Source organism: Chrysochloris asiatica, unplaced genomic scaffold (genome assembly GCF_000296735.1).
Source record: "Chrysochloris asiatica unplaced genomic scaffold, ChrAsi1.0 scaffold00010, whole genome shotgun sequence".
Classification (NCBI taxonomy): Eukaryota; Metazoa; Chordata; class Mammalia; order Afrosoricida; family Chrysochloridae; genus Chrysochloris; species Chrysochloris asiatica.
In genome coordinates, this window is record NW_006408528.1 from 27,577,251 (window position 1) to 27,601,182 (window position 23,932).

At 39.2% G+C, this 23,932-nt stretch overlaps 1 pseudogene; it reads right to left on the reverse strand.

Annotated features, from left to right (window-relative positions):
- Positions 1–14,742: 14,742 nt before the first annotated feature.
- Positions 14,743–17,015, reverse strand: LOC102822245 (annotated as a pseudogene).
- Between the last annotated feature and the right edge of the window lie 6,917 nt (positions 17,016–23,932).

The window sequence follows — 23,932 nt, forward strand, 5'->3', positions numbered from 1 at the left end:
CACACATACAGGCATACCTCAGACATATTGCAGGTTTTGTTTCCAGACTGCCGCAGTAAAGAAAATATTACAGTAAAGAGAATTACACAAATTCCTTGGTTTCTCAGTGCATATAAAAGCTGTATACTGTAGCCTTTTAAGAGTTCAAATAGCATTATGAAAAAGTGTGGGATATTTTGAGAATTACCAAAATGTAGTGCAGAAATGCAAGATGAGCACATATGCTTAGAAAAAAATGGCACTGATATACTTAGTCAGCTCAGCGTTGCTACCAACCTTCAATTTATAAAAAGTGAATGATCTATAAAGCACACTGAAACGAAGCACAATAGAAGGCAGTATACATGTATATATATTTCATTGGTTTTGCTCCTCTAAAGAACGAAATATAAAACACCAATTAAAAACACAAGAAAAGTTGTAACCTATATCAAATAAAGTCAATTTAGTTAAATTTTTGAGGAATGCATGTATATATGTATAATAAATAGATTTCAAGCACTAGACAACTCTATATTATATGTTACAGAAAGACATAAGTAATTGCTAAATATGGTACCATATTTTATAAAAAATTTCTACAGCCTGAGGATACCATGGAAATAGTTATATTAATAAATTTTGGGCAGCAATAGATGTTTTTAATAAAGGAATTTTATAGTAACTTTAAGAAGCTCTGGTAGTATGGTGGTTATGAGTCAGGCTGCTAACCTCAAGATCAGCAGTTTGAAACTACCAGCTGTTCCACAGGAGAGAGATGGTCGCTATGAGTCAAAACTGACTCTACAACACACCACCACAACCATGGTACCTTTAGATTTTTTCCAAATTGTTGCAATGATATATATAAAACCAGTCAAAACCTCGATTTCTCGGATGATTTTTCAGGAACTCTACATTGTAGGAAAATTAGGAGTAGTAGTAATTACAATTTATATAATAGAACTAAAGGAATGTGCTCTTTTGTATTATGTTTAATACAAACAGAAATTGAATGATTTAAATGCACAGATTTGTAGTTTGTCATTGAAAAAAAATTATCATAGGTCTGTTTCCACGTCATAAAAGTACACTGAAGAATATCAAAGTCATGCAAAGGAGTACACTCTGAGTATAGATGTGGTCATGGTACTTAGTTATGTGCTGGAGTTGGTTTTGTTTTAAAGCCACACTATATAGGGTTTACAAAGCTGTAAATCTTTATGGGAGCCGAAAGGCTAATCTTTCTCCCACGGAGCAGCTGACAGATTTGAACTGCCAACTTTGCAGCAAGAAGTTGAACTCATAACATACTACACCACCAGAGTTCCTTGAATATATAGATACAAGCTAATTAGCTTAAATGTCTGTGATCCCAAGGATATTTAAAATATATGAGGACTTTCCAAACTAACTTACTAAATATGGTAGAAAAGTTCTTTTGAAATATAAAAAATATAGCCTCTATTTAAATTTATCTGCAGACGTTGATCCTTGATACTTGCAACCTAGAATAGTATTCAATTAACAAGACATTCTAGAACATTTATAAAAATTGTGAGAAATATATTTTGCTTCTTGAGAAATCTGTGGTGGCCCTCTGAGATATAATTATTGATCTCTTCCTGTCTGGAATAATGAAGAGTGGAGGAAACCAAAAGATTTGGGGAAGCAATTAGTGCACAAAACTAATGGCTCACATGAACCACAGCCTCCTCTAGCCTGAGACCAGAAGAACTAGGCATTGCCTGGCTACACTATCTAGTTCTGCTTTGACCATGGGCACAATAGAAGATCCTAGATAGAATCTGAGAGAAATATAGGAAAAAAACTCAAATTCATAAAAAAACAAACAAACAAAAACAGACTTATTGGGCTAATAGAAACTGAAAGAAACCACAGACTCCCACCCTAAGATACCATTTTAAACTGGAACTGAAGCCATTCCCTGAGAATACTTTTCAACCAAATAATAGACTACCTTGTAAAGTGAACAATAACACCCAGGAGACATGTCCTCCTTAGAACAATCAACTATATGAGGTCCAAACCTATAGAAGACCAAGAAAGCAACATTTACCCAAAAGCAAAGATGAGAAGGCACAGAGAGAGGGTCAAGGAAACTGGAGAGATGGAAACAGGGAAGATAGGGTGGAAATGGGGCAAGTGTTTACACAACCAGAGTCAGGAAACAATTTGTGTATAAATTGTTGAATGGAAAACTAATTTGCAGTATCAACTTTCACCTGATGTTACTTCTATGGAATAGACTCGATGGCACTTAACAACAACTTCTGTGTAAGTTCGAATCAGTTCCAATTTATAGCAATCCTGTATAGGATTTCCTGGTAATGTAGTGGTTACAAATCAGGCTGCTAACCTCAGGGTCAACAGTTCGAAACTACCAGCTATTCCGCAGGAGAACGATGAGGCTTTCTGCTCCCATAAAGATTTACAGCCTCAGAAATCCTGTACAGGGTTGCTATGAGTTGGAACCGACTCCACAGCACATAACAACAACAATAAATCTTAACTGGAGCAGAAAAATCTCATCTTTCTCATTGAGAGCGGCTGATGGTTCAAACTGTTGACCTTACAGTATGCAGCCCAATGTATAATCTACTATGTTATCAGGGCTCGCATATAAAATAATAGAATATCTACAATAATAAAATAAAATAAAGAAATTTATAATATTGTGGGAAGTATAAGTCATGTTCACATAAAGATCATTTATGCATGGCAGGATTCTAAAACAAGGTAACTCTGTGATAGCAAGATAAAGTTGTTCACTATACTACAAATTGAGCTATCCTTTAGAGAAAGTGGCACAGTTGAATATGAAGAGGCAAAGGGTAATTAATACAAAGGCAAAAAGTCAAGTAAATACTGTACATCTTTAGAATTGGCAAGTAGATATATTTACCAGAGTACTTAATTATATATCATAGAGTTGTAAAAATACGATAGTACTTATGTTATGCAGGACACTGAATGTTAGACCATGAAATAATGGATCTCAGAGGCTGTTTTAAGATTTAAATTTGATTCCTGAGTCACTACATTTATACATCAAAACATGGATTTTAAAAATTGTTTATCTGAAAACAACTGTTCTTCATTAATTTTTGATAATGAAGAGTTGATTGTTGATCCAAGTTGATCCAATGCCTCCTTTTTGGAAAACAAAACAAAACAAGTAGATTTTTGTGAAAGCAAATTGATATAGAAATTTAAATCATTTGGATAAAAACGATGATATAAAAATATTAATGAATCGAGAATGAATCCAAGTCTCTAAATAAAGAATTTTCACTGTGCTTCATTATGCATATCAATTGTAACATCATCTGAGGTGATTCTTCAAAACAACCTAAAAATACTTGATTGACATTCATGCTTTTCCTTCCCAGCATCTTTTTATTCTACATCACACCATTTTTGCTTTTTCCATTGCACAAGATGTAAAGAACATGTGACTAAACATCCCAGGCATTTCCTTACCCTCAGGTGGACACATAATGCTAAGAAAATCTGATGCCATGTTTTAGAATCTGAAACTTTAGAAGACTAGCACAAACAATGAAGCTGTAAGGTCAACTATCCCAATTTCTGGCACCCTAAAGAGACCATTCCCAGAAAGATTTATAGCCATAGAAACCCTGTTTAGGGTCACTATGAGTAGGAACTGACTCCACAACACATAACAACAACAACTAAGAGACCATTCATTGATTTCTATCACCTAGTCCCTAGGAGTTACTTCAAGTTTCTATGCAAGGGAACACTGGTTCTTCTTTCTTTTGACCCAATAAATTGTCCCATATCATTCCAAGAAATTATTTTTTGTTCTAAGTTTTCAAAAGGGGGCTCAAGGAACTTGTTTAGAAATCATTGTTTTTAGATGCCACCAAATCAGCTCCAATTCACAGTGACTGATTCATTCAGCAGTATGAAACACTGCTCAGTCCTGCAACAGCCTCAAAAGCATTGTTATGTCTGAGACCGTTGCTAAAATCACTGTGTTAATTTGTTTTGTTTCAGGTCTTTTTCCTTTTTGTTGAACCTCCACTTCACCAACTATGATGTCCTCTTCCAGGGACTGGTCTCTCCTAATTACATGTTCAAAGTACAAAGTAGAAGAGACAAAGTCTCACCATTTTCAATTCTAAGACAGATTCTGGGTGCACTTCTTCCTAGACGGATCTGTTTATTTTTTCTGGTAGCTCATGGTATAATCAATATTCTTTGTTAACATTATAATTCAAAATCATCAATATTTCTTCAGTCTTTCTTACTCACAGTATAGCTTCTGCATGAATATGAGGTACTTGAAAATACCATGGGTACTTTAGTACTCAAAGTGACATCTTTGCTTTTTAACATTGAAAAGAGATTTTTTTGCAGCAAATTTGCCCAAAGCAATGTGTCATTTGATTTTTTGACGGCTGCTTTCATGAGAATTGATTGTTGATCCAAATAAAATGAAACCTTAACAACATCAACCTTTTCTCTGTTTATCAGCATTGCATCCATTTGTTGAAGCATCTCAAGTATATTCCATCAATTCCTTGAGCTTTTTTTTCTCACCAAGATCTTCAGTGTTGGTTGGATTTATTATCTCAGTGCCATTAGTACTTTATCATATGTCACTTCCTGAAATGGTTGAATATCAACCAATTTTTTTGGCACAGAGACTGTATATTCCTTCCATCTTCTTTTTCATGATCCTGCATAATTCCACATTTTGTCCATAACATCCTTCAATAGTTCAGTTTGAGCCTTGAAATTATTCTTTGTTCTCTCAGTTTGAGAAATGTCAAATTTGTTCTTCCCTTTTGTTTTCTAACTCCAAGTGCTTACATATTCCATTATAATACTTTAATTGTCTTTTCAAGCTGTCCTTTGAAATCTTCTGTTTAGCTCTTTTGCTTCACCATTTCTTTCATTTGCTTTAGCTACTCTACCTTACAAGTTAATATACAAGTTTCAAAGTCTCTTTTAACACTCATTTTGGTCTTTTCTTCATTTCTCTTTTTAATGACCTTTTACTGTCTTCATTTATGATGTCCTCCAACAACTCGTTTGATCATTAGTGGTCAGTGTATCAAATCTCTTCTTGGAATGGTCTTCAAACTCAGTGTTTAAAATACCAGCAGGGTCACCACCCATGATGGATGGACAGGTTTCAGCAGAGCTTCCAGATTAAGAACAGACTAGGAAGAAGGATTCGATGGCTCACTTCTGAGGGATTAGTCCCTGAAGAGTTTATAAATCATAGCAAAACATTGTTTAGTATAGTGCCAGAAGATGAGCCCATCATATTGAAAGTCACTCATTATATTACTGAAGAAGAGTTGACACCGCAAAGTAGAGTAGACCTTAATGAAATGGATGAAGTAAAGCTTTTGAGATCTTCATTTGTGGGTAGTGTAGGACTCAAAATGACTGAAAAAACTGCTGCAAATATCCATTAATAATTGGAACATGGAATGTCTTAAGTATGAATCTAGAAAAATTGGAAGTCATCAAAAATTAAATAGAACTCAAAATGATTGATATTCCCAGGTACTAGTGAGCAGAGATGGGCCATTTGAATAAGGCGGTCCATACGGTTTACCATGCTGGAAACAACAAATTTAAGAAGAATGATGTCGCATTAATCGTCAAAAAGAATATTTCAAGATATATCTTGAAATACAATACTAACTATGATAAAATAATATCCATACACTTACAAGGAAGACCAGTTAATGCAACTATCATTTAAATTTACTGACAAACCACCAAACCTAGTAATGAAGAAATTAAAGAATTCTACCAACTTCTTCAGTATGAAATTGATCAAACATGCAATCAAAATGCATTGATAATTGCTGGTGATTGTAATATGAAAGTGGAAACAAAGAGGAGGGATCAGTAGTTGGAAAATATGACCTTGCTGATAGAAACAATCCAGAAGATCGTATGACAGAATTTTGAAAGACCTATGACTTATTCATTGTAAATACTTTTTTTTAGCAACATAAACAGCAGCTGTGCATGTGTACCTCACCAGATGAAACACACAGGAATCAAACTGACAACATCTGTGGGGAAAGGCATTGGAAAAATTCAATATCATCAGCCTAAACAAAGCCAGGGACACTGGTGTGACACTGTAGGATAAGCAATGGACTATTAACCACAAAATCAATGGTTCAAACCCACGAGCAGGTTCTCAGAAATCCTATACATGGTCATAATGAACTGGAACCAACTTTCTGAGATTTAGCAACAAGAACAACAAACAAATTTAAGAGCCTACTATGAAACAGACCATCAATTGCTCATGTGTAAATTCAAGCTCAAGTTGAAAAAGAAAAATTTTTAAAGTCCACAACAGCCAAATTACAACCTTAAGTATATCCCACCTTATTTTCAAAACAATCTCAAGAATAAATTTGAGGCATGGCTGGAATGGGGAAAGGGGGGGAAATAATGTTAAAATGCTTGGCTGTCTTTTGAATCTTGATTTCCCTGGCACACCATTATAAAATAGCCACTTGAGTGGGAGGAAAGGACTAGCGAGAAATATCACCATAAGAAGCTTGTAATTCCGTTTTCTGCCTATGACTGATTGGAATACCTAAAATGGAGCTACAATGTGCCCAGTGAAGGATACTTCCTGCAGAGCCTCTGCATTACATAAGACCATAGGTGGAATCCTGAGCCACATCCAGAATCTTCTGAGGTGGGAAATTTCCACTTGAAAGGAAAAGCAGAACAGCTTGGAGCTGCCAGAAGAACAGAAGATACTTCTTGAAAGAAAAACCAACAGGAAAAATACAAAACAATATAGGCAGTTCGACTGATTACTACACGAACAAGCGAGCTGCTTGCCCAGGAGACATCAAGGCAAGTGGTCAGGTCCCCTCAGAATAAACCCCCTTCCAAGACTAAGACTCAATGGGAATACACGCTCTGATTGGTGACCACGTTCATCACCGATAAGGAGAAGTGAGGGAAAAACAGCAATGAAGCTGTGAGCTAAGCCCTACAATGTTCTATAGACTCCTGTAAACCCCGGTGGAGACCTGACTGGCCAGCAATGTGGCAAGACTGGGGACTCTTGGGCCTAGAGTCAGTGACATAGCCACAGAGGGCTAGAGTGGAGAGTGAAGCGTCCAGATGATAAGAAAAGAGGGCATATGCATAAGAACACCCACACTTGCAGATAATACCCACTTGACCTGGCTTCAAGGACAGGATGGTCAGAGCTCAACTAGAAGAAGAAAGTAGAGGAAAAAAAGAGTAATCATATACAATTTGATGATCTTGACTTACACCTATGGATGCAGTAGCTCAAAAGAGGGAAATAAATCTTTACAGCAAGGATCATTCCCACCCCATCCAAATACACAGTAGGCAGGGATGGGCAACTTGGACATTGACTACCCAAAATGGGGGTGGGGGCTACGCAGAAGTGACTGACTTACACTCTAGTGTAAGGGAGACTAGATCCAGAGGGTGTGGGGGAAGGTAGAATCTCCACTGAGTAATATCCAATCTGTCTGGGTGGGGCTGATGAAAGGAGATTCAGATAGGTCTCTTGTGATACAATAGTGAATAACTGTTATCAGGACTGCTTGTGAGGGTAGACATTTTATAGAAAAAGGAGGGGAGTGATTGACTTTTCGGTCTAGGAGCCGAGGTCCCTGGAACCATCAAGGGAGAAGAGCAGAGAGTGAGACGCTACCCAGAGAAGCAGTGATGCCAGAGATGGAAGCAGAGATGATGATGTGGAGAGATGGCTGGGGACTTTAGACCCAGAGAGGGAGAGGGGCTGTGTGCTGTTGACCGGGGGTGGGGGTGGGGAGAGGGGAGGTTTGTAGGGTATACTGTTTGGTTGGTTGATGATGCATGAGGGGATTGTAACCATGGCAATGAAACAATATACGATAGGATGAATGGAAAGCTAATGTTCTTCCATGTAAACTATCACATAATTCACAATAAAATATTTTTTAAAATGCACAAAGTTATTGTACCAAACATTTCGGGAGATAGGATATGATCAAGAACAGATGGTACTGAAGAAAGAAGTCCAAACTGCTCTGAAGATATTAGCAAAAAACCAGGTTCCAGGAATTGACAAAATACCAATTGAAATATTTCAACAAACTGATGCTTCACTGGAAGCATTCACTAGTCAATTACAAGAAATTCTCAACACAGATACCTGGCTAATAACTGGAGAGAACCATATCTGTACCCATTCCAAAGAAAGGTGACCCAACCTAATGGGAAATTATCAAACATTATCCTTAATATCACAAGTAAAAATTGCTAAAGGTAATTAAATACAAAAATGGTCATAGCAATACATAGATAGTGAGCTGGATTCAGAATAGGGCATATAACAAAGGATATCACTGCTGACTTCAGATGGATCTTGGTTGAAAGCACAAAATACCAGAAAGATGCTTATTTGTATTATTGACTATGCAAAGGTATTTGTATATTGTTGTTGTTGTTGTTAAGTACCATGGAGTTGGTTCCGACTCATAGTGACCCTGCACAGGGTTTCCAAGGCTGTAAATCTTTACGTGAGCAGAACACCTCATCTTTCTCCTGCAGAACTGCTGGTAGTTTCGAACTGCTGACCTTGGTGTTGGCAGCCCGATTCATAACCTCCATGCTACCAGAGCTCCTTATTTGACTGTATGGATCATAACAAACTATGGATAACATTGAGAAGAATGGGAATTTCAGACCACTTAATTGTGCTCATGTGGAACCTGTACATAGAATCAAATGCAGTTTTCAAATAGAAAAAGGGATATGGCATGGATTAAAATCAAGAAAGGTGTGAAGCTGCATTGCTTTCTTTATTCATATTTATTCAGTCTGTATGTTGAGCAAATACAGCTCTTGACTATATGAATAAGAATGCAGCATCAGCATTGGAGGACGACTCATTAACAGCCTGCAATATGCAGATGACACAACCTTGCTTGCTAAAAGCAAAAAGGACTTGAAGTACTTGCTGATGAATAACAAAGAACACAGCCTTCAATATGGAATACAACTTAATGCAACGAAAACAAATATCTCCATAACTGGAACAATAGACAACATCTTCATAAGTGGAGAAAAGATTAAATAAGCACTGAACTGGTAACTGAAAGGTTGTTGGTTTAAACCCACCAACTGTTCTTCAGAAACTCTATACAGGGTTGATATGAGTTGAAATTTAACAATAACAACAAAAAACTTTCAAGAGCACTGATGGCGTAGTGGGTCATGCGTTGAGCTGCTAATGACGAGGTCAGCTGTTCGGCAGGAGGAAGAGGATACTTTTTGTTCTTGTAGAGATTTACAGCCTCACAAACCCTACATAGGTTCATTGTGAGTCAGAATTGACTCGATGTCAGTGGGTTTAGTTCTTTTGGTTTGTAGTATTTTAAAGAGCCCTGGTCGTGTAGGATTTCATTATACTTGGATACACAATCAATGCTCATGGAAGCATACTGCATTTGGGGAAATCTGCTGCACAAGTCTTTGAGGAGTAAGGCTTACCTGACCTAAGACATGGTATGTTGTATGTATGTGAAAGCTGGAAAATGAGTAAGGAAGACCAAAGAATTAATGCACTTGAATTTAGGTGTTGGGGAAGAATACTGAAAGCATCTTGGACTACCAGAAGAACAACAAATCGTTCTTGGAGGAGTGTTCTTTAGAAGCAAGGATGGTGAGTGTGTCTCATTTGCATTGGACATGCTACCATGAGGGACCAATCCTTGGAAAGAGGCATCTTAATTGATAAAGCAAAGGGCCAGAGAATAGAGAAAGACCCTCAGTGAGATGGATAGACACAATGGCTGCAATAGTAAGCTCAAGTATAACAACAATCGTGAGGATGGTGCAGGACAAGGCAGTGTTTCCTTCTGCTGTACATAGAGTCACTATGAGTTGTAACTGACTCAAGGCACCGAAGAACAGAATCTCCAAGGCTGTAAATATTTTAGAGAACAAGCAGCCTCATCTATTTTCCTTAGAGAGCAGCCCAACACATAACCCACTACCAGGGCTCCTTAACGTACTACAAACAAAAATAACTAAACCCACTGACATGGAGTCAATTCTGACTCACAGTGAACTTAGGTAGGGCTTAGGCGGCTGTAAATCTCTACAAGGGCAAAAAGTGTCCTCTTGCTCCTACCAAACAGCTGACCTCATGGTTAGCAGCCCAACGCATGGCCCTCTACGCCATCAGTGCTCCTAAAAGTAGTTTGCTGTTATTAGTAAATTCTGACTCATACAGACCCTTAATAGAGTTTCTGAGGAACAGTTGGTGGGTTTAAACCAATTTCCTTTCAGTTAGCAGTCCAGTGCTTCTCCTACAGAGACAAACAAGGACTGTATCAAAATTCCTATCAACATACTTGTAAGTGACAGCCTCAAATGTAAACGGGGGAAAAAAAATCCTAAATCTTTTAAATTCCATGGAAATACTAAAATTTAGATACAAGAAGTATAAGGCAGTTTCTAACTCTACTTTCTATAGTAAACAAATGTGAACCAAAGAAAGAAACTTCTGGGCAATGACAGATAAAGGAACATGCAGTCTTGCATATGCCCACTAGAGGGCGAAATGAAAAACACAGCCCGAATTTCTTAGAAAAATACTTCTGTGAAGCACTTCATTTAGCCAATATATGACAATTAATGACATTTAAAAACATTATATGTCTTCACAGAATTTAATTATTAAAAAGTTACAATTATACTTTGAGGTAATTTGCAAATACAGATGACTTGATGATTTAATTTGAAGAAACCAACCAGCCGCAGTTCTTCTGTATTTCTTATAACAAGCATTTTACTCCCAGTTTCTTGCAAATAAAACGATTAATTTGCAAGAATATCAGAAATTTAAGTCTCCACTCTGTGTTAGTTATTTATTTACCACTTAGATCAATCCAGTAGATCTAATTACAAAATGAACCAATACTTACTTTAAACGTATGATGCTTGCTCAAAAATAACACAATATTGGTAAATAGAAATGTTCTGCTACTACATACATGTAGAATTTTTATATGGCTGATAATCCATAATAAATTTCAAGTTTACCTTTTAAAATGGGACAAACCCTGCCACTATCTTCAGAGAGTCTCTATTTAAGCAATACACTGTTGTTATTAAGTGTCATCAAATCAGCTCCAATTCCTTGTTGTTGTTGTTTATAGGTGCCATCAAACTGGCACCGACTCATAGCGACCCTATGCACAACAGAATGAAATACTGCCTGGGCCTGTGCCAACCTCACAGTCGTTGCTACATTTGAGCCCATTGCTGCTGCCACTGTGCCAATACATCTCATTAAAGAACTTCCTTTTTCTCTGACCCTTCATTGTACCAAACATGATATCCTTCTCCATGGACTGGTCCCTCCTGATAATATGTCCTAGGTATGAGAGGTGAAATCTCACCATTCTGGCTTCAAGCGAACATTCTAGCTATACTTCTTCCAAGAAGAGTTGATGCATTTGAGTTATGGTGTTGGGGGAGAATATTGAAAGTGCCATGGCTACCAAAAGAAACAACAGATCTGTGCTGGAAGAAGTACAGCCAGAGTGCTCCTTGGAGGCCAGAATGGCCAAACTTTGTCTCTCATACTTCTGACATACTGTCAGGAGGGACCAGTCGCTGGAGAAGGATATCACGTTTGGTAAGGTGGAGGGTCAGAGAAAAAGAGGAAGACCCCCAGTGAGATGGATTGGCCAAGTGGAAGCATCAATGGGCTCAAGTGTGGCAACAGTTGTGAGGTTGGCCCAGGACCAGGCAGTGTTTCGTTCTGTTGTGCATAAGGTCACTATGAGTCAGTATCGACTCAATGGCACCAAACAACAACAACAACTTTTAATATTCTCCTCCAACATCATAACTCAAATGCATCAATTCTTCTATGGTCTTCCTTATTCACTGCCCAACTTTCACCAGCATATGAGGTTATTGGAAATATCATGGCTTGGATCAGGCGAAGCTTAGTCCTCAAACTGTTACCTTATCTTTGCTTTTCAACACTTTAAAGAGCTCTTTTGCAGCAGATTTCCCTAATGCAATACATCATTTGATTTCTTGACTGTTGGTTCCACAACTGTTGATGGTTGATCCAAGCAAAATGAAGTCATTGACAACTTCAATCTTCTCTCCATTTTATATGGTTGTTGTTTATTGAGCCAGTGCTGAAGATTTTTGTTTTCTTTACATTGAGGTGCAACCCATACCGAAGGCTGTAATCTTTGATCTTCATCAGTAACTATTTTTTTAAGTCCTCTTCACTTTCAGCAAGCAAGGTTGTATCAGCTACCTATGGCAGGCTGTTGATGAATCTCATCTAATCCTGATGCCACCATGTTTTTCTTTATATAGCCCCACTTCTCTGATTATGTGCAAAGCATTTAGATTGAATAAATATGGTGAAAGAATATAACCCTAACACCCACCCTTTCTAATTTAAACCATTCAGTGTTCCCTTGTTCCATTGTTCCAAGTGTTCCCTTGTTCTATTCAAACAACTGTCTCTTGTCCTATGTACAGGTTCCTCATGAGCACAATTAAGTGTTCTGGAATATTCATTCTCCACAATGTTGTCCATACCTTGTCATGTTCTATACAATTGAAAGTCATTGTGTAATCAATAAAGCACAGGTAAACATCTCTCTGATATTCTCTGCTTCCTGTCAAGATCCATTTGATGTTACCAATGAAATCCCTTGTTCCATACCCTCATCTGAATCCAGCTTGAATCTCTGGCAGTTCTCTGTCAATGTACAGTTGGAGCCATTTTTGTACTATCTTTAGCAAAATTTTACTTGCATGCAATATTAGTGATATTTTCCAGTGACTTCTGCATTTTGTTGGATCACCTCTCTTTGGAATGGTCACAAATATTGCTCTCTTCCAGTCAGCTGGCCAGGTAGGTGTCTTCCAAATTTCTTGGTATGGCAAGTGAGTGCCTCCAGTGCCACATTAGTTTGTTGAAATATTTTAATCTGTGTTCCATCAATTCTTGGAGCCTTGTTCTTTGCCAATATCTTCAATGCACCTTGGGCTTCTTTCTTCATTGGTTCTTAATTATATGCTACCTCTTGAAGCTGTTGGCCAACAACCATTTCTTCTTGGTAAAGAGACTGTGTATTCCCTCCATCTTCTTCTGATGCATATTCAATAGTTTGCCTCTAGAATCCTTCAATATTGCAATTTGAGGCTTGAATTTTTCTTCAGTCTTTTCAGTTTGAGAAATACTAAGCATGTTCTTCCCTTTTGGTTTTCTAACTCCCGATCTTTGCACATTTCATTATAATATTTGACTTTGTCTTCTTGAACTGTCCTTTGACATTTTCTGTTCAACTCTTTTACATTCTTATTTCTTCCATTTGCTTTAGCATCGCTATGCTAGAGTGCAAGTTTCAATCTCTTCTGACATCCATTTTGGTCTTTTCCTTCTTTTCTGTCTTCTTAATGACCTTTTGCTTTCTTCCTGTATGCTATTCTTGCTGTCAACCCACAATTCTTCTGGTTTTCACTTTTTAGTGTCTAATGCATTAAATCTGTTCTTCAGATGACCTCTAAATTCAGGTAGGAGATATTCCAGGTCATATTTTGACTATGTGGACTTGTTTTAATTTTCTCTAGCTTCAGACTTTACTTTCATATAAGCAATTGATGGTCAGTTCCACAGTCTGCTCCTGGCCTTGTTTTGGTTGATGATATTGAGCTTTTCCACAGAAACCGAAACTTGATTTCTGTGTATTCCATGCAGTGAGGTCCATGTGTATAGCCACCAAACCCGGACTCCAAGCAATACATTAGATTTGTTTAAAAATCACCTTGCTTAAACAGATGCAGCTAGTTATCATTAAGTTTGGTTCTTACTCACCAGAAACTACTATTGTAAAATGCATGCTCTTCTGAGTGAAAGATTCCTTTCCAAAATCTTCTGTTTAGTGCATGTTGTTGTTGTTGTTAAATGCTATTGAGTCTCTATGGGGAAAAAAGTATAGGAAGAATAAAGTTCAATATTGAATAAGGAATGGTCTCCTCAGAGTGTTTGCAATCCTGAGGGAAGGTGGGCTGTTGTTAAATTCAGGTCTTGTGCTGTAGTGAAATTTTGAAGGAGATATTGGAACATGGATTTGAGAGCCACTAATGTAGATGGAGTCCTTGTGTGGTGCTGTGGGTTAATGCACCAGACTACAAAGATGTTTGAACTGCGAGGTTCGTGGTTCAAGCTCACCAGCTACTCCTCGGAAACCCTATACAGGGTTGCTATGGGTCAGAACTGACTCACCGGCACTTCACAACAACAGCATTATACTAATTATATATAGATTTTATCCTATTATATATATATATTTTAGGAGTCCTGGTGTGGTGCTGCAAAGTCGATTTGAATTGCAAGGTTGGCAGCTCAAACTCACCAGTGGCGTTTTGGAAACTCTATACAGGGTCACTATGGGTAGGAACCAACTTGATGACATTTAACAACACCATTTATACTTTACCATGCTTAAAGCTTATTGTTCACTTTTATACATTAGATCCAATATGATCTTAAAATTTCCTGATGATATGACATATCTAAAAAGCCCTGTTTCCTGAATTATTGAAAGATAGTAAAATTTATTTGATGTCATGTCTTCATGGTATATATAATGTTGCTCCAGGTGTCAAATGAAATGAGTAACATTATTATTATTATTATTATTACAATCAGAAAAGAACTTTATTGTGTCGGTGAAAAACTGAAGCTTTTGTATTTTTCACAGAAACACCGCCAAAAGGCATGAGTTCAGTCCTTTCCCTTTTCAGCCATCTGTTCCCCAACATCCTCAAAATATTATCCTCAAAACACTCTGAAGACAGGGAAGGTGAAGACTGAGGAACCAGGTAATCAGAGTCTGAAAGCTCAATGATGTCCTCTGGATCTCACTGTATGGACACAATCATCTCCTAAGTACCAGGTTGGGAGCCTTGGGATTGAGGGACTTGGGGCAGCCTAGCTGGAGAAGGCTGTAGAGGGAGCTGGTGACCAGAACATGGCTGGGAGACTCCACTCTTGCAGAGGAATCAGCAACTGGGGTTATGGATGCCAAGGGTGAGGGTGGGCTGGGGAGGGTACATATAATCTTCCCACTCTCCTCATGCACTGCCATTTGCTTTTCCACATAGCTGTCTCCTGATCCTGCGTCCTTCTCTCCTTCTGAGGTTTCTTGCTAGGGGGGTTGGAATCTCCCCAAGTATGAGGAGACACACCTCCACTGAAGGAAGTAGATGTGACCATGGCTGTTCCATTCTCCAGGACAGTGGAGACGGAGACCTCTGTGTGCTTCCTGGTGGAGGAAATGTCCATCTCCTCAGGGTAAGGGGTGGTGTCCATAGGCAAGGCTTCCTCCATCTCTAGCTCAAAGAGCTGAGACATAGGACTCTCTTCCTCCAGGGGCAACTGTTCTCCATTGCTTTCAGCACCTGTGCTAGGAAGAACCAATGGGTTGTCTGATAATGAAGATGGGGATAGTTGGAGTCTTTTGTTTGGCTGCTCCCTTGAAGACTTGCTTGTCTCTTTGCCAGGTTCCAGGTCCTGCTTAGGGGAGATGTGTGATGGGGCAGGGGGCTCTTGTCTCCATCCTTGACTGCTTCCTCTTCCTCCTCTTACCTGCCCCCCTGCCATTCCTGCATCTGTTGCAGATCCTGCCCATTACTTTCCTCATCGTCTTCCTCATCTGTTTCAGCCTTGGAGGTGCTAGGGCATTCCTGGGATGCCAAACCACTAGGGCCCTCACCAGAATCTGAGGAGGCTCTGGGGGGATCTGCAGAGTGGGAAGAGATGCCTTGGGGAAGTCGGGCTGTTCTTCTCTGCCTCTCATCCTCCTCACTCTTATCTTGCATCACTGCATGTTTGGAGATGACCTCATCTAGTCGACTCAGACCCAAGCTCCGGTTTTCGCGCAGGCTCCAGGCTAGGGTGAGATCCGACAGCTCAGGGCCAATGCCTGGCCTATAGTCCATCTGTAAGGTGGCAGCCAAAGTTGTAGATGAGATCAAGTTGGCGGCGTTCCTGTAGCCTGATGCCCACATCTCGAAAGGCATCCTGGGCCATGAGCTCGAGCTGCTGCCGGGGAGGCCGAGGCTGTGACCAGCAGCTGTGTTTTTTACAGCCCGCATCACATCTCCATGGTCCGGGAATGTATCAGGCCCTGGCTTGTTGATAAGCCGTTCAATACGCCTGCTGACCTCTGGGCAGCGTGTTACACCGTAGGGGATGTGCTGTTCTATGACACGGCCTGTCAGTCTTTCAGCTCACATAGGCTTCAAAGAGGCGGATTGGTTTACGCTTCAACCGCGCCTCCTGCAGATACGTGGAGTCGGGATCGTCCAGTTCAGAGATCCATCTCCTTCTCCTGCAACCTCCGTATCTCTGCCACATAGAGAGCCAGTAGCTGTTCCAAGCGCTGGATATGCCGCCAGGAACCACGAGTCCTTGGAGGCTCAGAGCCAGTGGTCTCAGTATTTGTGGGGTCTGAGGACCGGTCAGTGGGAGGTTTATTTCCAGAGGGCTCACTGGAAGTGGTGGCAGCAGGAGACAAGTTCAGCTTCTACTTGGCTGAGTGGGCCTTGAGAACAGTTAAGAGCTCGCTGATGCAGACATAAAGCTTAGCTGGCTGGCTTCAGGCTGGAGACAGGACCCTAGAGAGAATGTTGCAGAACTCCACTGAAGCCAGAAATAGAGGGTGGGCACTCTGCTGCCCGCTTATAGAGGAATGGGACCACTTCCAGGGTGGTCTGCCGTCTGCATCTTACATAGTCCAAGGAACTCTTCAAACAGCTTCTCATTCTCCAACTTGTACCATTTCTTGCCACCAGAACTACTGCTGCCTCCGACCCCACTGGGTTCGGAGGAGCCAGGGGCTTCTGCCTGGGGTGAGGCGGGATGGGGGAGAGGGGGAAGGCCCAGGCTGGGCAGCTGCTTCATCTTCATCATCATCATCCAGCACTGGTTATCGGTAGCCATAGGGGATCAAATCCCCCGGAGGGAGGAAATTGTGGGGATTTCAGAGTCCTGCTGGAAGGGGATGGGGCCTCAGAAAGAGCCCCTTCAGCATAACTGCATCCCTTCATCTCACATTTCCCAATTTCCTTGGGTTTCAGTAACACCAGATCTGCTCAAGTATCTTCACCGCCCATCATCAGCAACCATTGTTGTTATGTGCCGTGGAATCGGTGCCGACTCACAGTGACTCTGTACAGGGTTTTCGAGGCTGTAAATCTTTACGGGAGCAGAAAGCCTCATCTTTCTCTAGCGGAGCGGCTTGTAGTTTCGAACTGCGTACCTTGAGGTTCGCAGCCCGATTCGTAACCACTACGCTACCAGAGCTCCTTCATCATCAGCAACTATTAGTTAGTTCCAAATGCTTTTCAGGTTCTTCATCTGAGAGGAGGAGCTCAAACCACCTCCAAACTAAAATCTGTTCCTCCAGCTCCAACAGTCACGTCGATTTCCGGTCTTTCTGTTTAATGTACCCACCATCTCTCACATTGGCAAGCTCCCTGAACCTCAGGGCAGCTTCTGTATTACCTTTAGTAAAACATTACTTGCATGGGATATCAAAGAGGTTGTCCGATGATTTCCGCATTCCGTTGGATCACCTCTCTTTGGAATGGACACAAATACGGATCTCTTCCAATCAGTCTTCCAAACTTCTTGGCAGAGATGAGTGAGTGCCTCCTATGCTGCCTCACTTTTTTGAAAGATTTCAATTTTTATTCCATCAGTTCCTGGTGCCTTGTTCTTTGCCGATTCCTTCAATGCACTTTGGACTTCCTCCTTCAGTATCATTGGCTCTTGATCATATGCTACCTCTTGACACGGTTGAACATTAACTACTTCCTCTTGGTACAGTGACTCTGTGTAATCCTTGTGTCCTTAAACTCGGGCTTTCGGTTGGAACTATTTCCCCTTGAATCCCCTCTCTCTCATCCCACCCTAATTTTCCCCATTTTCTCTCCATGGCCCCCAACTGGCCTTTCTTGATTCCTTTTTGATCTCAATCCCCTTCCCCAGGTGAGCTTCCTGCCAACTCCTTCCTCCTCCAGTTCAGACACTGCCTTCCGCTCCCCCTGACGAGCAGGAGGTACCACAGCTTGCAACCACTATTTCAGCTCCCAGGTCTCCACAACACCTGTCTCTGGATACGCCCACCCTGTCTCCCCACACCATGAGGCCCCACCTCAGAAATGGTCTCACAAGGCCACCCTTTGCAGCTGCTCTCAGAACCTCACATGGCTCTCTCCTGAGTAACATTTTTATTATGCAAGCTTGCATTTTACTTTTAATATTTTGTAAAAGCTACATTATTTTAATTCTTTGCCTGTTTTTTCCTTTTTATATAATAGTACTAATGTTGATGATGGTGGAAAAATGCTGATATGGTACTGTGGTACCAAGATAGCTTGTTGTTATTAAGTGCTGTCAAGTAGGTCCCAACTAATCATGACTCTCTTATGGGGTTTCCAAGGAGTGGTTGATTGTTGGGTTTGAACCGCTTAGCTTGAGGTTAGCAGTCCCTTGGTTACTCTGAAGCTTCTAACCAGGAATACAAAACATCTTGGTAGAGTGTGTGTGTGGAGGGGGAGGGGGGGCGGGGGGGAGATAGACCATTTAATAGACTGAAAGAAGAAGCAAACCCACTGGATTAAGTATCAGAAGACTTACATTTTGTTTCTGGTTCTGAAACTTATATGATAGTGAGTGACAACTTTTCTAAGCTTTAGTTTCTTTACTGAAAATAAAGATAATAAATAACATTGTGTTGGCCATATCACAGAGTTTCATGAGAATAAATAATGACTATGTGTTAGAAGTCCTGGTGTGGCTCTGTAGGATAATGCACTGGACTGTGAGGTCAGTTTGAGCCAAAAGGTTGGTGGTTCAAACTCACCAAACACTCCTTCGAAACCCTATACAGGGTCGCTATGAGTCGGAACTGACTTTATGGCACTTAACAATAACAACATGTGTTAGATAGTATAGGATTTTGCAAATCACAAAACATGGTGATGAGTTCATTGTCATTACCTAAATATCAGAAATAAATTCCTTTGGAGATTAAAAGGGAACTTCTGAGGACTTAAAAGTCCATAGCATAATCAAAGAACTTAAAATTTGCTGTTTAAATAAGATAAACTCTAATTAAACAGTTAAATTTATTTTGAGCCACATACAGTCACACAAGCACAAACAAACAAAATCTGAATTACTAATACAGGCAGTGAGTGCAGTAGTTCTGTAGGATACATACTGGGCTGTGAACCACAACATCTGTAGTTCTAGCCCACATGACTCAGCTTTCTACTCTCTCAAAGATTTACAGCCTAGGAAACACAACACAAGGTTGGTATGAGTCAGAAGCGACTGGACAGCACTTAATAACAACAACAACAATAACACTGGCAGTCCCAGGGTTATGAAATGTCAGATTTAAGGACAACTCCTACAACCCTTTATTGGTATGCAAATACGTCTTCATTTTCGAACTATTAAACCAATTCTTGTTGTTGTTGTCATAGATATCTGTGGAGCTACTGGGCTTAAACCTTGCAGTTAGCAGTCTAGTGCTTTTTCTACCACTACAAATCAGGACCCCAAGCTACAATTTAGTGTAAGCATAATTTTTATGTGCACTGAAAAAACAAAAAAATTTGTATGACTTGTTTATTGCAATATTCACTTTATTATAGTCATCTGGATCTGAACCTGTAGTATCTCCAAGATATGACTGTAATCTATTAAAATATTCTGCCAAAGTTTAAACAGCTATACTAGGATGAGAAGCCCTGGTGGCACAATGGTTAAGCACTCAGCTGTTAATCAAAAGAGGATCATTTCAAACCCACCAGCTGCTCCATGGGAGAAAAGGTCTGGCAATCTGCGTCTACAATTTGTTGTTGTTAGGTGGCATCAAGTCAGTTCCGACTCTGTTGCCCTCCACACAACAGAAAGAAACCCTGCCAGGTCCAGAGTCATCCTCACAATTGTTAAGCTTGAACCCATTGCTGCTGCCACTGTGCCAATGCATCTCACTGGGGCACTTCCTCTTTTTCCCTGACACTCCACCTTATCAAGCATGATGTTCTTCTCTAGGGACTGATCACTGCTGTTAACATGTCCAAAGTAAGAGAGACAAACTCTGGCCATCCTGGCTTCTAAGGTTCATTCTAATTAACTTCTTCTAAAACAGATTTGTTTGTTCTCCTGTCAGTCCACGGTATTTTTAATATTCTTCTTTGGCACCACAACCCTACAAGATGGTCCTATAGGGTTGTCTAGGTTGTGATCTTTAAATATATCTGTATATGGTTGCTGAAGGAGTGCTGGTAGCATAGTGAATTAAGAGCAGAAGTGACTTAGTGGCATAAAACCACCAATACCACCATAGAGTTGTTGTGTGCTATAAAGTTAGAACCAACTTAATAGCACACAACAACATGCTAGGATGACTTTATAATCTCAGTTTAGTTAATTCATTTGATTAATTAAAAAAAGAAATTTCATAATCAAATATTTTGATTATGTGCTATATATTTACTATTTACCAATATTTTAAAAAACTTTCTTTACCATAATTAGCAATTAAGATGAAAAAGTACTGAATTTAACAATACAGACTGTTATAACAATAGTCCTTGCTATGCATAGAAATTGAAATATAAATATAGGTTAAAAACATATATATACACTTAAGTCTCTATCGCTTAGTGGTAATTCTGTAGACTTTTTTTCATTTGCCCTATACTGACATAAAGCCGAGATGAGTGAATTACAGCATCTGAGAAGGATGAAAGGGTATGAAAAAGGGAGCACTGGGCCAAGGTTTTCCTAGAGAAAACCAGAGGAACAAAATTAACATGTTTCCACTTATATCCAGTATCAAGGAAATGACATTCTGGCAAGTTCTGACATTCTGAAGTCGTGAAGCCCCCAAAACCAACTTACAAAGCAGGAGAAGTTATAGGACCCACAGTACAGACTGGGTAAACCTTTGAATTACGTTTACAGTGTCCATAAAACAAGGAACTCTGGTGACATTATGGGTTAGGCACTGGACACTAACCACAAGGTGGGCAGTTCAAACCTGCCATGTGCTCCACAGGAAATAGATGAGGCTGTCTATTCCCATAAAGATTCATGGTCTCAGAAACTCTCAATGACTGTGGGTTTGGTTGAATTTAATTTGGTCCATAATACAAGACATTGCACTTTTTTTTGCCACAAATTTTAATACATAAAGATAATGTATGGTGGTCTTAGAGAGATTCACTGTAACTGGCTAATTCTTCATGAGAAATCTGTTTGTTTGTCTCTTCATGAGTAATGATCCTGCACTTAAATTTAGCTCTGCTGTAAAACTGAATCCCACATATTAAATAAGAACTGGTGACTCTGGACAGTTTAGGAAAACACATGTAAATATATTCAATCTCTGTATATCTGTAACATGAGAGTTTATTCTGCTTATATTTTTAAATCAGCTTTTTAAACAAATTAGGATCAATTTAAGTGGATACTGGTTTCAAAAAGGAAAATTTTCAGTTTACCAGTAGCTTTTTAACTACACAAGCTCAAGTACACTCAGAAGTTTTATGATCTTAAGAAACGGTAGAAGTACTCTTAACCAGTAATAGGACATAATGCTGATACTAATTTAAAGAAAAAATGTCTCTGTCATAGCAGCTGTTACCTGCTGTGCTCAGATTCTTTTGGCCATTGCTTCTCATTTAAACATAGAAATGACTGATGTCAGTAAAAATAGTCACCACTATTTGGATGACAGTGGATAAACTTTCCAGTTAGCGGCTAAATATCAAGGACATGCTAGAGAATAGTGTTTCTGTTGCTGATTAGGGAGTGTTGCTTTATAGCCCTTGTTGTTGTTGTTAAGTGCCATCGAGTCGGGTCCGACCCATAGCGACCCTGTACAGGGTTTCTGAGGGTGTAAATCTTTACGGGAGTAGAAAGCCTCATCTTTCTCCCGTGGAGTGGCTGGTAGTTTCGAACCGCTGACCTTAAGGTTCGCAGGCCGATTCGTAACCACTACGCTACCAGAGCTCCTTAAATTCAAACTATTTCAAACAAAAATAAATTCCTAAACACAATTATACATAAAAGGGAAAAAGTGATAAGCAGATTTCTTTGTACATTTTGTGAATGGAATAAAAAAAGAAAATACGACCCATTTTAAAGCACTAAATAATTACTGCTGTGCTTAAGGAAGTCCTGATGTGGCACAGTAGGATAAGCACCGGACTGCTAACTGCAAGGTTGCTGGTTCAAACCCACCAGCTACTCTTAGGAAAACCTGTACAGGGTTGCTGTGAGTTGGAACCAACTCAACGGCACTTGACAACAACAAATTGTGTTTAACAGATAAATATAAATTTCAAATTTTCACCTTCTCTGTTGGAACAATTAAATGTAAATTGTATCTAATTTCACTGATTAAATAATCTGTTAGAAGGATTCTAATTTTATATCTATCTAATACCTAAAAAATTGTCAAAGGGAAAAATATTGTATGTATAAAATCAAGTACTTGAGTTTTATCCTATATAAAGATAAATGGATAATTGGTATCTTCTCCTGACTAGTACTAAGGCAACTAACAAAGAAGAAGTGGATGAGGTGAGGGTAGTAACCATGCCCAATACTTATTGTGATGATTTGCTTGTAACAAATACTACAATTTCACAGGTAATAGAATTTTTGAAGTGAGAGGTTTATGAAATTCCAGTTTTGTTTGTTTTTGTATTAGAATTGGTCCTTTATAGAAGCATACCAGTGAAGCTTATAAATATATATTTATCACGGTCAGCAGTTCAAAACTACCAGCTGTTTCGCAAGAGAAAGATGAGGCTTTCTGCTCCTGTAAAGATTTGCAGCTGCGGTAACGCTGTACAGGGTTGCTATGAGTTGGAAACGACTCCAGAGCACATAACCACCACCACCACCATCATAAATAGCAAAACCATGTATCTTAGCATGTCAGTTTCCGTTTCTTTATCTGGACAAATGATTTTCTCTAAGGTTCTTGCAGTTCTATAATCTGCTATATTGAGTGTGAAAGGAAGGAGAAAATGAATCATCGTATATTATCAACGCAACATTTGTTATAGCAGAATGGCAAAAATTTTTTTATTTTTCACAGAAACTAATGTACCAATTTAAAAACATTATGTTTCCATTTTCTTCCTATATTCAAAGAAGAAAGAACAAAAATCCAGTTTGACTGGCAGACTCTGAAGATCATTAGAAATCTTGTTATTATAATATGCATCTATCTGTACAAGAAACACCTTTTCTACCAAAAGTTCCCAAACATCAGCCTATTTTAGATAAGGTCTGGACATGCACAGTTATTATAAGTTGTCATATAGCAAAATGTTTGTACAATGCTAGAATTGTTGTGACTAAATAATAAAAGTTGGGAAGAAAGAATTGATTTTATTACCATCAGCTTAGCCTATTAAGTTACATACATGTGTAAATTACTGTGAAATTTTTGAAATTTATTCTACTTGAAATCTATCACCTTGACTTGCCACCGTTTCATGTTTGTTGGCAGAAAACACGAGACTCCTGGGTCTGAGACAAGACTTCATTATTCACGGTATCCAAGAACAAAGTTCTTACTCTGTTAGGAACAGAAAAGAAATGAGTTTTACGGAAGACTGGTGCAGCTCAAGTTGGACATCACTTTGTAGAAATACAAAGTACTCTGCTGGACATAGACAGAGGTGAGATTTATCCACAAAGTCTACAGTGACCAAAAACAGTGGTTAAGATATGAATCTATTACTTAATTCTTGAGGGTAGCTGGTACAAGCACCTTTTTTTTTTTTTTTTTAA